A 14,071-nucleotide genomic window follows, 5' to 3' on the forward strand; every position below is an offset into this window, starting at 1 on the left:
TCATCGCTGCATCCCTACTCTTATAACCTGGGTGGGATTTACAAGAAAGTAGATTTTAAATGAACATAAACATAACTCAACCCTAAACTGGGTCTCATGTGGCCTAGCCTTGGCAGAGAATTGTACTCAGAGGAACACAGTCCAGCAACCAAAGGCAATTAAATTAAATTAAAACTTTACTGGTATCTTTGGGAAAAATGTCAAGGGAAGTAAATATATTTTTAGTGTATATTAAGACTTGTTAAGCTTTACCCCAGCTTAAATATTTTGTAAATTTTCTATCCCCACTAACATTTCTCTTTTACCCTGATTTGAAATGCAGAATTTCCCATTGCTTTGGCTTTGTAGGTTCTTGTTTTTCCTCCTACATTAATCATTTTTATTTTCATAATTTGAGAAAGAATTTTTTTTACTAATGAGAGCTGCTCAGTGATAGGATAGAGTGATTCTCCTGTCACTGGATAATTCAAACAAGGGCTGATGCTCAAAGCTCAGGGATATTGGGAAGGGCTTCTGCTCCTGGAAGTGTTGGAAAGAAGAGTTATAAGCTCCCACCATGTCTGAGATCCTCGATGTATATTTGTGTCCTGTTTTAACTGTGCCTTGGTATCAGGGTTGAATCATGATAGCTTTTCTCCTCTTTAGAAATCTATGCCAATGAAGGGAGCCTTGGACCCTGAGCTCAATCTAACTTTTATCTTGGTTTTAATTTCTCTGGGACAAGTTGTCTAAATGAGCTTTTCAGCATCACCATCTTTCCTGCTGTAATCAAGAAGGACAATCATGCGTACTTCATATGGCTCAGATTCTCCATTAACACGTCAGCTCCATAATCTAGCTGTGCTAGGTCCTTTCTTGATGTCTCTGAGACAACCTCTTCTAGGGGACGAATGGGCACTGGCAGATGTTGGAGTGATGGGAGGCAGCAATCTGGCACATCAAACTCCCAGGTGAGGGGATGGGGCAAGCTGGTGGTTTGCCAGACCTACCTTGCTCCAGGGAAGAGGTGTAGTGGGAGATGGAGGGCAGACACCTTGGAGTCAGGTGGGTTTGGTCTACTTACATACAAGGAATAGTAGTCAGAAAAACTTGGGTTGCAAGTGACAGAATTCAACCTAGATTGAAAAAAAAGTATTGGGGGAGATTTCTTTGCTCCCCAACAGGGAAATACAACCATAGTTATATCCAAGGCTCAAGGGACTTGAGAAGATCTGATTCTTGCTTGTCTTTCCCCTATTTCCTGATCCCTAGCTCCTCTGTCTGTATTACTTTCTAATCCCAGTGGAAAGAAATTTTTTTCCTGAATATTTGAACCAAATTCTCAGAGTTGAATTTCACTGACCAGGGTGGCATCACATGTTCACCTGTAAATCTGTCTTGGTGGCTAGGGGATGGAGTATACTGACTGGCCAGGGGTGCATTCCTAAAGGGAACACGCAGGTTTGTTGCCAAAGAGGGGGATGCTGGACCAACAAAATCAGCTCACATCCACTACCATGTAGTCTTAGCAATCTCCTGATGTCTCTGAGCTCTTTCTTCATGGATAAAATTCCTGCTTCAGAGCTGTTGTGAGAACTGTAAATAATGAATGCGCAGCACCTGTCAGATAGCAGGAATTCAATAATTAGCTGCAATTCTTATTGTTAGGTGCAGAGAACCAGCTGGTAGGAGGGAGAATTTCACCCAGTGGTGAAATTTCTCTCCAGTGGGAAGGTGTGTGTGTGTGTGTGCGCGCACGCACACACACATACATGTACATGTTTGTGTGTTCATGCATGCATTCCTGTGTTAGCTATCAGGGAGTCAGACTTGGTTCATGACCTTTTCTTTTCTTTCCCCCTTTTTCTCTGATTCCCTCTTTATTTCTTTATCTTTCCTCTTCCTCTCTCCCTTCTCTTTCCTTTTCCTTTCACTGGCCATATATATACATAAATTATATATATACATAAATTATTAAAATGCATTGTTTTCTTAGCATATGTGACATGAATTGGATTTATTTATTATTTTTTACTTCTTGACTTTAAAAAATGATTTGAAACATACACCCAAATACATGCCACAGAATAATATAAAGAGCTGCAGAAATTGGAATGCAGGGAATAAATAAGAGAAAGTCAAATTAGAAAACAAAATGTATACTACTATATCTTATATGATTGCTAGAGGTGGGCTCTATTTACTGAAAAAGCAGCTTCATACTCCCTATTCTTAATTTAAAAAGTGTGTCAGTTGAACATTTTCTATTTTCTCCAAAATAAAACAAGCAAACAAAGCAGTGGTATACAACTGTGCATGTGTGGCCTTGATCTTGTCCACGGGGCAGTTGCTCTTGATAGTAAAAAGGTTCCACCCTGGTTTACTGGGACCAGAAAGAGTGCTAAAGACAGATCAGGGAGGTGGCTAACAGGCCACCAGGCAGGCAGGAGAAGGAAAACAACAATCTCGCCTCTGAGGTCCATAGACATCAGAGAGGAAAGAGATTAGCACAATGGAGATACTTATTATAACAGAATGTAAACAAAGATGAAGTGGAAAATCTGCTTTGTGGAAACCCAGATCCCTGAAGAATTAGAAACATGGGTTTGCTTCTGGGCTGGGGCCATATATAACCACTAGGTTGGCTATTTTCTCGTTGATCCTTTTTGGGAATGTTATTGTTGCTGGAAAAGGTAGTTCCATGTCCAGAGCAGTCGCAGAATATGGTGGCCATCTGGACAACTACGCTTAAACTGACTTATCGCTTCTCTAACGCCATCTGCACACATGACTACTTGTCTTTCTTGTTCAAAGGGGCACCAGCAATATTGGGAAGATGGGAAACAGAGGGAGAATTAAGGGAAAGATGAGGAATTCTGCTCTGTTTAGCATTAAGTGGAAAAGCGCTTGCCTAGCAGGGAAAAGTGCTTTAGATGCCGCATTGTCTGATGGGAAGACGATTGCACAGATGGGAGGGAAGGGTCCAGTATCATAGCAAGAGACCCTAGCCTGACTCTAACATGCACAGAGCTAGGGAGGATGTAGGCCTTTCATCTACTCTAATGTCATTATAGGGGCATGAAAAATGTCTGCACACATCTTTAAACTCACCCGGTCCCTAGAGTGCTGGCGAGTCTGGGGGACCTTCTGTGGGCTGCATTCTCCTCTGTAAGCGGAGACTCTCAGCCTGGCCTCATATCCTTCCTGGGCCCATTGTGGGGCTTCTCTCATTTAGAAAGAATTCACTGAGCTCTGACCACACATTCGGCACTGGGTTGGATACTTTGAGAAAAAGGCAACAAGGTCAATTCTGTCTTTATCCTTAAAGAACTACCAGATGTGAAGGGAGTTTAAAGAGCCATCGGGTGTTCGTAGATGAGTTATGCAGGCTGGGGTAGGTAACGCTCAGCCAGGACTGGGGCTCCGTTCTGCTCTGCCTTGTGGATGGGGTGCCCCTTCTCTGGGCCTTGCCTACAAAACAAATGGTGAAGAGTGGATGGTCTAGAGGTTAACATCCAGGTCTGGCCGACATACATCTCCTGACTTTGCCAAGCCTTTGCTCAGAGGTGCTCAGTTTTGATCTGTGGCAAGTCCGTGGCATCCTCACGACCCCAAACCAACAGGTCTTCCAAGCACCATGACATACCAGGTTCAAGCTGCACGAGAGCATGGTTTTGACCCCGTCTTTATGTATGGGAAGGTGCTGGTCTAGGGCCTGTGCTGATAGGCGAGGTGGGAGTCGGGCCACCTGGCTTCACTTGCAGGTTGACATCACGGGAAGCGGCTGTCCCAGTGTGTCCTCTGCCCTCCGCTCAGGCTCTGCTTTCATTGCTGTTCTCCTTGAGGGCCTGGCGGAGGGAGCTGGAGACTGTTTTCAGTTTTTTTCTCGCCTGTTCTTGGCACTGTCGGCCTCAGCAGTCACAGAGGCCTCGTGTTTCAGGATTGCTGTGCTTCCTCTGTGGGCCTTCTCCAAAAGCTGTCCAAGTGGATAGTCCAGGCCATTCCCCATACTGGACTCCACACTGCCACTGATCCCCAAGCCAGAGGCAAATCCCCCCACCTCGCTGCTCCCCGCTTCTGCCGTCTAAGACAGGAGCTCCCCAGGCAGCTCCCCTTTAAGACAGTGTAAAGAAAAGCGGGTGCCCCCTGGTCTAGCCACATCCCCTATAAAACGGCTGGAGTCTCTACTTTTTGTGGGAAAACAGCAGAGGGGGGTTGGACTAATTAGTTTCCTTCCAGGAATCTGATTAAGGGAGGGTTGAACAGTGTGGGAAAGGAAGGGGGACTGCCAGCTAGAACTGTCACCAGGTCGAATGGCTGCCTGAAGGTGGAGTGAGCCTTGAGGCTTGCTGGTGTTCCAGTAGGGATGGGCCATCATCACCTTGGAGGAGAAAGTATACAAGGTGACTCATGACCCTCATGACCTTGGGCAGAGGTCGGAGGCCTACTCTTGTTGTTAACTGGATGAACACATTTTACTCTTTTCTATTTCCAAGCCTTTTAAAAAACTGTGGTAAAATACCCATAACATAAACTTGCCATTTTAATCATTTTAAAGGGTACAAATTCAGTGACATTAAGTACATTCATCCATCTCCAGGACTTGTTCATCTTCCCAAACTGAAAATCCATACCTGTTAAATAATAATTCCCCATCCTTGCTTCACTCAGCCCCCGGCAATTGCCATATTCCTTTCTGTTCGTATGAATTTGGCTACTCTAGGTACCTCAAAGAAGTGGAATTATATTTGTCCTTTTGTGATTGACTTATTTCGCTTAGCATGTCTTCGAGGTTTATCAACGTTGTAGCATGTGTCAGAGTTTCTTTCTTTTTAAAGGTTAAATAGTATGGCATTAAGTGTAACATTCCACATTTGGTTTATCCATTCGTCTGTTCACGAACATGTGGACAGTTTCATTTTTTTGGCTAATTGTGAATAAGGTTGATGTGAATATGGGTGTACAATTAACTGTTCGACCCTGTCCCCTTCACTTCTGGGTACATACCTAGAATTGGAAAGGCCAGATCATATGGAATCTCAAGTTTAATTTTGGAAGAACCACCATACCATTTTCCCCAGTGAGCAAAAGTTCAGGGCCTCAGTCTTAGCCAACCCTTCTTTTTAGTCCCCTAGGACTCAGAGGAGGCCTGACAACAGAGCTGCTTGCCTCTTCTTGGACCGTCAAAAACCATTACAAAGGTAGTAGAAGCACAGGGATGAGGGTCTTTGTTCATGTTTTAAAAAATCAGAGTTGAAAAAGTGTTCTTGGCTCTTTATGGCATTGTTTGTTGATTTCACATGCAGTCACCAGTGTTTGTGCCTCTCTCTATCTGTAATAGGCTTTGACAGAGCCAAACTTTATCTTTGGAACCCAATATTTAGAAAGTACCTACTACATGAGGCATTTTTAGCTACTTTAGTACTTTACTACTCCATTAGTCCCCTTTAACATCTGGAAGGTGTGGGTTCTGAGAATCAAATTAAAAAATATCACGATAGGTGCTATGGTTTAACATGTCCTCCAACATTTATGTGCTGGAAACTTACTCCCCAGTGCAACAGTATGGGGAAGTGGGGTATAAGGCCCGGAGGGCTCTGTCCTCATTAATTTAATGAATTTCCTTATTGTAGGAGTGTGTTACCTCAACAGGGGGTTGTTATAAAAGCGAGTTCAGCCCCTCTTGATTTTCATTCTTGTTTCTCTACCATCTGCCATGGAATGGTGTGCATGAAGCCCTACCCAAATAAATGCCTGTACCTTGATCCTGGGCTTCCCAGCCTCCAGAACCATAAGAAATCATTACAGATTACTTCACCTTTGGTATTCTGTTATAACAACACAAAGCAATGAGATAATAGCTCAAGCCCTCTTCAACGAGAATTTTTGAGAATGTGACGATAGGGAGACAGCCAACTTCCATGAAGACCTGGAGGCCAAGCTCTGGGCTCCAACCCTGGGCTCTATGTCTTTTATTTTGCTGCTTAATGAACCTTTACTGATTATCTTGCTTCTGCAGTTTCTCAGGGTTATGCCAATTAGCTGTTTCCTAGCCTGGATCTTCTGCCTGTCAATTCAACTTAAGACAAAAATGTAAGGCATGAGTTCATTCTTATTCTTCTGTGAGTCATCAAGTGGGTACAGGGCTGCCCTTCCTGGCCCAGGTGGTAGAGTGGCTGCTGTCTGGTTTCTGGAAGGGTAGGTGGGCCACAGCTGGTGCGTGTGACTTGGTGGACGTGGTTTGTGAATTCTCTTTCTAGTTCTGACCTTCATTCCTGCTCTTTGACTGGGTCTCCCAAGGGCACCTAAAACCTGGCTTCCTAAGCTTCTTACCCTCCCCTGTTCAGAGCCATGAGGAGCAACCTGGCCTCCCGAGCCTTCCATTTTGGGGTCACCTTTCCCACTTTGGTCTGCCTCTTTTGAAATGGCTGCAATTCTTTCTGTGGCATCTGACCTTCTCGAGCCCCTGACTCGGCCAAGCCTCCTGTGGTGCCCACTCTGATGGCCTCTCCTGCTGGCATCGGGAGCAGCCTCCTTCCTGGCGGGCATTCCTACCTGCAGCCTCAACCCGCTCTGTACATTCCATACCCAACAGCTAGGCTCATTTTCTCAGAATGCTATTTTGGTTTTGTCACTCGTCCATTCAGAAATCAGTAGGAGCTCCCATTTGCCTCCCACCTTTCATCTAAACCCCTCAGCATGTGTCTCAAGACCTTTGCAAACTCTCATTTAACTACCCTCATCGTTGGTGACCTCCTGGCTTCCCATCTTAGATCTGGCCCATCGTCACCAGCACAAGTTGCTAGCTCTGGAACATGCCGCTAGCTTTGCCCCTCTCAGGCATGTCTGTCCCTATCAAGACCCAACAAAGATGCGTGAGCAAGGACCTCGCCAGGCTTGGCTTGGTATTCTACCCCTGCTTGCCTGACGTGCCCATCGCATGACAAGTGCTCAATAATTATTTGTTGAATAAATGAATGTCAAAGACACAACTTTTTGAATAATATTACTTGTCTAATCAACATAAATATAGAAGACTCTAAATGTTTAACACAAAATGAATAAGCTGCTGCTCAAGGAGCTCACAGTTTAGTCTCTATAAGCACTCTATCTATAAGCACATCCCACATTTCCTTGATTATAGTATGGATTGATCATAAGATGCAATGCTGATTTAAAAAGAGTTTTGGGTGATAAAAGAAACACTACCACTTTAATTACATGCAGTGAGTATTGAACCTTAATTTCAGAAACTTTGAAATGTGAAAATACATGCAACATAGATGGGGAAAAATAAGGTTTTGTAATATGGGGTTTTAGGTGGTTTAACAGTGAAAAGATCCTTTATATTCCATCTGAGCTGGGTCTGCATTATTTTCCCAGGTAGAACAGGTAGTGAAGTAGGTATTGGTGGGCTTTGAAGACTTTCAAAGCTGCAAGGCCTGAGAGATGACTTATTCTCCTGCAGCCAAGCTTTCCCTTCTGTGAAATGAGATGATACCATAACCCACCTTATCACAGTAGCCACCCTTTACTAAGCTCTTACTATGTACTCAGTCAGGACTTTAAATATATGATTTAATCCTCAGTTGTAGGAATTGTTAGCCCAGTCCTGGGCACATAGCAAGCACCCACCAAATGGATTTAGTATTTGTTGTTGTTGATGTCGTGTCTGCCCGCTCAGTGTTTATTCACTCCTTTTCTGGTAATAGCTTCAGAATTTCCTTTGAGGACTACCTGTCCCACTGTTAGTCTATATTAGTAGGGCTGTTCCCTCTGTTCCTCCTTGTGGGACCCAGCGGTAGGTATTCAACCTAGTCTTGGTCAATGAGACCGTTGAATCCATTGTACTGCAGTGATTGGCTCAGAGACAGAGACTGGCCAGCCTTCTGGGACTAGGGAGAAGGCCGCCCTCTCCACTGGGATTGCCGGATTGGTGGGACATGAGTTTAGTATGTGCTAGGAAGGTGAGGAGCTCAGTGTAGCTATATTTTTTTTTTTGTGTGTGTGTGTAGCTAGCCCACATTAGGCTCTTGAATAGCTTAGCAGTATCTAAGACATGGTCCCTACCAGTGAACAGCCTAGGAGTTAAACAACTGCACAAGAGTGGGGCCCTGGTAGGTGCTGGGAGACTTGAGAGGAGGGAGGAGTTTGCTGGGTAGGTGTGTTTGTTTAAGGTTGGGGTAGGGGAGATTTGAGCCCCGTGTGGGGAGAGTGGCATGATGAGGAGGAGGGGACGGGCTGCAGGCAGGTGATGACCTCCTGGACAGAGGGAATGCAAAGTGGATTCAGGACAAAGGGAGCTGATCATCTGGGCTGCTCATGGTAGAGAAGAGGGGGGCTTGGGGCAGGTAGGAAAGTCTGGGTACCAATACTGAGGACTTTGGGGCCTGGCCTGAAGATGGGGGCTACTTCCTACTTCCCAGCAGTCCCTCTAACAGGAACACATGCTTTCTTGCATGGAGCAGGATTGCTAAGCAGTTGCTGTGTGTATGCTTCTATGCTCTTCAACAGTGGTTCCCTTTCTGCTTTAAACCCGAGCCCCTGCCTGGCAGGAAGGGGCTGCCTCTGGTCTTTGTGCCATTTCAGCATGGGGCATCCATGCTCAGGCTGTGGAGTGTTATGCCCAGTTTGAATCCTGGCCTAGCACTTACCAGCATTACCCCTTGCAAAAATCACTCAGTCTTTCTGTACCTCAGTTTCCTCAACTGTAAAATGGGAATGGTAAAAGAATCCTCAGAGGGCTGCTGGGAATATTACATGAGTCAGTACCTGGCACACCGCAGGCTATATGGTATCAGCATTTCATCATTATCATTACACCTTATAGTTCTATTTGGAGAGTACTGCCTCCAGTGGGTAGCTAGGAGGTAAACTTTTCAAGTGACAAAATAGGCTCAGAGTGGTCAAGAGCCTTGCTAGGGCATCAGCTGATTGGGAGATGGCTGCAGCTGTAGGAATCTCCAACCAAACTCTGGCCTGATGGTGTTTGTGGGGGGTTTGGCTGGTTTTTGTGATCCCCCTGCCCACCTACTCCTTTGGGTCCCTTCATCGGCATCCCTGTCCGGGGTCTTCTGACCTTGGCCTGGACTCTTCTCTCTCGCTCAGGCTTCTTTTAGTCTGAAAGACAGGAGCATCTGCTTTTAGGGCTTGCAGACTCCTGGGCTTTCACAGCAATGGGGTCTCCCTCACGTGTACTCCCTCTGTTCCTACATCGAAAGACGATTTACCTAACAGATGGGCTCTTTGAATATTTATGTCTGGATACATCTGCTCTGGACTTGAAAGTTTAATAAAGCTTTTCATTCTCCGAAGCGCTGGTGAAGCCTGTCTGTGGTGAGCCGCCAGCCCCCTGGGGTCAGCTCCTCTGCGGTGACTGTGGGGCACGGGGTTCAGCTTGGGTCACCCCATTTGGCAGGTAGCCATACCCTCCAGCCCCCTCTTCTACCTTCCCTGCTGCAGGGGAAAGGAGAGGAGCAGGGCCAGAGGCCGGCACCTGTGGGGTGCTCACCAACCAGCGGAACTTATTTACAGGGAGGAAAGAAGCAACAGCTATTTGCACAGGGGAACTTGTTGCTGGTACAGTCTCTTCCCTGGGGAAGTGGGTATCCTGGGTTGGATGTAGGATGAGCAGCCAGGCCTGGTGTTGTCCTTGACTCCAGAGCACAGTGGAGCTCCCAGGGGCGCCTGGATGAATGCAGAGGGAGAGGGCTTGGATGAGGGTCCTCTTGAAGTTGGATGTTGGAGGGGTTTGTCTTGAGTACATTCAATTTCGCTGTGGTCTGGATGTGGTTTGTCCCTCCAGGGTTCCTGTGCTGGAGGCTGGTCCCTAAAGTGATGGTATTGAAAGGTAGTGGAAACCTTAGAGGTGGGGCCTAATGGAAGGTCATTAGGTCATGGGCACCTTGACCTCACAAGGAATTTATGCTGATCTTAGAGTGTTTGTTCTTGGGAAAGAAGTTGTTAAAAAAAAAAAAAGAACAAGACCGGCCCTAGTCTCTGGCTTCTTGTCCCCGTTCCTTCCTTCCTGTGATCCTTCCTGCACATGCTCCCACCCTGATGCCATCTGCCAGGAGACCCTCAACCAGAGGGTGAAGTGATGGGGCCATCTGATCTCGAACTTCTGGCCTCCAAAACTGTATCCAGGCTCAGTTAAAAAAAATTGTAGAAACAGTAAAATGGACTAATCTAAGCTTTTCAGTTCTTGCTGCTTTTGATCTTAGTGGCATTCTCTAATGTCCCCACTGATTTGGGCTCTGTTTCAGTCCACAGCCTCCCTAGGAAGAAGAAGAATAAATAGGAGTGGCAACAGTATGCAATGCAAACATGCATTGAGTCCTTACATGTACCAAGCTTTGTGCTCAAATTTAATTTTCAGTTTCATGTGTAATTATCCTCATGTCACCCAGCAAAGAATTTGTGTGTGTGTGTGTGTGTGTGTGTGTGTGATGCTGGGGATCGAACCCAGAACCTTGTGCTTGCAAGGCTAGTACTCTACCAACTGAGCTATATCCCCAGCCCAAGAATGTTTCTTATTCTATTTTCCATACAAGGAAACCAAAGCACAGAGAGTTTAATTACCTTGGCCAAGGTCACACAATTACTAAGTGGGGCAGCCAGAATTTGAACTCGGGCCATCCTACCCCAAAATCTAAACCCTGAATGCCATATTGCCTGCTGATTAGAATCTGTCAACCTGCATTTTCAAAAGTGTATTTTTTTGAACCATCATGCAATGATCAAATAACTCAAGATGCTATTTCCTCAAGGTCAATTTAATATACACATCAGCTCCATGAAGGCTCTGAGGAGTCCTGCAAAGAAAGAAACTTTATGTTACTCAATGTTTTCTAAATTTCCTTAACCACAAAATTTCCTTTTCCTTTCATACCTATTAACAAATATCTCATGGACCTAATATACTGAAAGCCACCTTGGGAAACATGATTGAAAATGAATGTTGGCTTAAAGTGTTGCTTCTTGCAGAGATACTTAACGGAGTTCAAAACTCTGTCTCAGAAGCATCAGAGTGGGAGTGGGCAGAAATCATGTTGGTGGAATTTTAGGTGTCGTTAGACTTCTCTTAAGGGGTAACTCTAAAAAAAAACACTGAATTGCTGTCTACATTTTTTTTTGAATTTTAAAGCTCTTTCAAACTCACAGAAAATTAAAAATAGTTCAAAGAACTCTTGTCTACCTTTTACCCTGAGAACCCATTCCAGTTTTGCCAATGTCCCAGTAACCTCCTTTACAGCAGGATCCATTCCGGGGTCACCAGTATCATTCTATTGGCATGTCCCTCTAGTCTTTCAATCTGGAACCATTTCTCTATTTTTCTTTGGCTTTCATGACTGAGAATCTTGAAGTTTCCAGGACAGTTATTTTGTAGAATGTCCCTCAATTTGTGTTGGTCCATTGTTTCCTCTTGAGCAGATCCAGTTTATTTGTTTTTGACCTAGAATATCATGAATGCTGTGTCGTTTTCATTGAAATCTCTTGGGTGGTTGCACATGATGTCTATTTGTTCTGCTGTTGTTAGTATTAACCTTGATCCTTTGATTAAGGTGGTGCCTGTGGATTTCTCCTCTGTTAAGCTACCCTTTATCCCCTGCTCCTTGGTATTAAATAAATGTCTTGTAGGAAAGGACCTCAGTGCTGTATAAAATCCCATCACTCATTCCATCTTCAGCCACTAGTTGTAGCATCGCTTGACATTTCTTGCCTGAATTAATTGTTGCTATGGTGGTTGCGGAATGGTGAATTTCTAATGCTATTGTGACTTCTAGTAGTAGGTGCCATGTGGAAAAGCTTTCTGTCTCCGCATTCATTTGTTCACTAAAAATCTATGTATGAATTTGTGGGTTTTCATTTTGTTCAATGGCCAGATTTTTTACTATCCTAATTTATTTGGATGCTCTAATTTTTCCAGACTTGGCTAGTGGGAGCCCACCCAAACTGGCTCCTATAGCTTTTAAAAAAATGTCTATTTTTTATTTTTAATTGACACATAGTAATTGGATATATTTAAGGGTATAGTGTGACATTTCAATGCAGGTATGCAACACATGATGATTAGACCAGGGTAATTGACAAACCATCACCCCAGTCATTTTTCTTTGTGTTGGGAACATTCAAAAGCCTATACCTTTGCTATGTTGTCATCATTCTTCAAGCACTTCCTAACTTTTTGGCAGCACAACATGTTCTAGATGCATCTACCTTCCTTGCCCTAGTCCTGGAACTAACCATTTCTCTGAGAAGCTATGATTCCTTTTTGGGGAGAATTGTATTTAGAGACTAAGATTTGGATGACAGAATGTTCATCACTAATGAGATATCAGTGCTCTCAGGCACTGTCGATGGGTGGAGCTAGGACATTACATATTACATGACCCAAAATTATGTCTATATCATTCTCATATAATATAGACAGAATCTGTTTCTCTATATTGACAACCTTGAGTTTTTATGGATACTTCCAATTCCAGTTCAGTATCATGAGATAGATACATTCTGGTTTTCTCCATTTCTGTATTTGTATTTCCCTTTGTGATTGTGAGAAATCTTCTCCTCCTTCCATCCCTCTTCATGTAGTAATTCTCAACCCACTACCTCTGGCCCCCAGGTGTGTGGTCCTGACACTGGTGTGGGTCTTCTCTCCCAGGGTTCCTATCTCATTCCACCTCGCCCAATGGTATTTCGGTGAAGGAAGAAAGGAGGCAGGGAAAGAGGGAAAAAAGAAGGAAGATAATTGACAATCTTTTTGACTAGGGAGAGGAAGGAAGAGCTTATATGGATTTTGCAATTTGGCTTTTATACTCAAAGTGAAAATTTGGGGGTTTGTGTAGTAAGTTCAATATCATTTAATCGGCTGAGATACGAGTTTGTTGCATTCTTAGTATTTCAACAAGCAGAACTAAGACCAGTAATTAGGAATTACGTGGTGGCATGTTTTACCTTGGTGTGAAAAGTGTTCTCTAGTCAGATCTGCTCAGCGATAGAAATGTCTTGGTTACAGAGGAGTGAGTTGTCCTGCAATATGAGGGCTCACTTGGTGACTGTAGGACCATCAGTCAGAGGGACAGGGAAAGGATTTCTTGTGTGGGGAGAGAAGTTGGGTTACCTGCCTGTTCTACGCTGGTGTGGTGATAGTGGTGTAGCTGGAGGCAAGGATCTGATTGGGCTTCCAAGACATCAGACTCCCCCACAGGTGGGCGAGGAGGCAGCAGGGCTCCGGGGGAGAGTGGACAGTGAGGAGGCTGGTGGAGCCACGTGAGGACACCGCACTGGAGCCCAGAGCTGCGCCATGTGCAGGCGCTATGCCTCATTTGCAGGACGAATTTGCATCTCGAGATAAAACAGCGCCAGACTGAGACAGCCTTTAGTTCCAGTGCCAACAATCCAAAGTTGGCTTCAAAGGAAAAACTAAAAATGTTCTTCTTGGAGCAGGTTCTGGCCCTCATAGTTCTTTTATTGTTCCCAAATGGACCACATACTGGGGAGTCTTTGTGATTGCCTGACAACAGTAACCTGTCAAACACAACAAGCAGAATCCTAAGTGTGTCTCTTCTCAGGAGCAAATTGTCGACCATCAGATGTTACTGTATCTCTGCCTCCTCATTTTATAGCCCCTCCCCAGCTGGTCTACCCAGAGCTTTAACCTAAAGAAGCTGGAGTTTTAACATCTTTTCAAATGTTGAAACAGACTCAAATTCTACACAATGCAAGCATACTTTCAGCTCCCAGAGGCAGTTCAACAAACATTCATGAGCTCTTTCTTAGGGCTAGCAACTGTGCTGTCAATTCTATAACAGCTAAGCAAGGCATCAGTAGTTGCATTTCACAGGTGAGAAAACTGAGGCAGACTCACAAGCAATAACTGGTGGCGGGGTTAGGAGATCTCTTCTTTTTCTGCTTCCTGCAGAGATAGATACATTCTGGTTTTCTTAGTGGTGGCCTTATTGCTGGGGAGGAATGGGGTGGGAAGACATGAGCTGTTTTAGACTGGCAGTCAAAGTCTGACATTTCTTGAACATTTTCACAAAAGTCTGGTGGTTTACTAGCTGGTTTGTGGTAATGCGCATGTAAATGT

Source organism: Marmota monax, unplaced genomic scaffold (genome assembly GCF_021218885.2).
Source record: "Marmota monax isolate L192 unplaced genomic scaffold, Marmota_monax_Labrador192_F-V1.1 WCK01_AAM20220418_F8-fsc00041, whole genome shotgun sequence".
In the NCBI taxonomy this organism is placed as follows: Eukaryota; Metazoa; Chordata; class Mammalia; order Rodentia; family Sciuridae; genus Marmota; species Marmota monax.